Here is a 923-nt window from a genome sequence, read left to right as displayed (position 1 = left end):
CATCTATTTGTGTATATAATAAACTATCCCTATTCTCCTGTGTTACAAAAATCATGTTTGATGACTGAAAAAATTTTATAATACTTTCTGATACTCAAGACAATGACATAAAAGTGAGGAGGGTAAAGGGATTTCAATGAAAGATTTCTATACTTGACTCTAAGTGGTATAATGTTGACACCAGTAGACTGTGATAATTCGCAGAGCAACCAGTAAGAAAACTATGCAAGGACATACACTCAAAAACACAATAAGCAAATCAAGATGGAATCCTAAAAAAATGTTTAAGTAACCCACAGGAAGACAAAAATAAGAGAAACAGGGACAAGAACAAGGAGAAAAAGGCAGAAAATAAATAAAATGCAGATTTAAGTTCAAACATATCAGTAATTACCTTAACTATAAATGATCTAAATTTCCAAATTATAAGGGAGAGATTGGCAGACAAGATAAGAAATCAGGACTCAAATATCTACTGTTTTTAAGAAGCTCACTTCAAATTAATTGATGTAGTAAGTTAAATGTAAAAGGATGGAAAAAGATGTATCATGCATATATTAATTTAAAAAAACAGAAGTTGCTATATGAGTATCAGATAAATTAGATTTCAAAGCAAAGAAAATTACTAGAAACAGAGAAGGATATCAAATTATGATAAAAGGATCGATTCACTAGGCAGACATGATGATCCTAAATACACAGTCAGCAAAAAACAGAGCCCTCAAAATATGTGAAGCTAAAACTGAAAGAGTTGAAAGAAAATAGATAAATCTACTGTTATCATTGGGAACTTCAATGCCCTCTTCTTAGCAACTGATAGAAATACTAGACGAAAAATCAGAGAGAATATAGAAAATCTGAATGACAAAATCAAACAACAGGATCTACCTGACATATATAGAAAATGGCACCCAACGTGCAGA

Source organism: Equus przewalskii, chromosome 9, assembly GCF_037783145.1.
Source record: "Equus przewalskii isolate Varuska chromosome 9, EquPr2, whole genome shotgun sequence".
Lineage (NCBI taxonomy): Eukaryota > Metazoa > Chordata > Mammalia > Perissodactyla > Equidae > Equus > Equus przewalskii.
The sequence above is the reverse complement of the archived record's forward strand: the minus strand, read 5'-3'. Positions refer to the sequence as shown.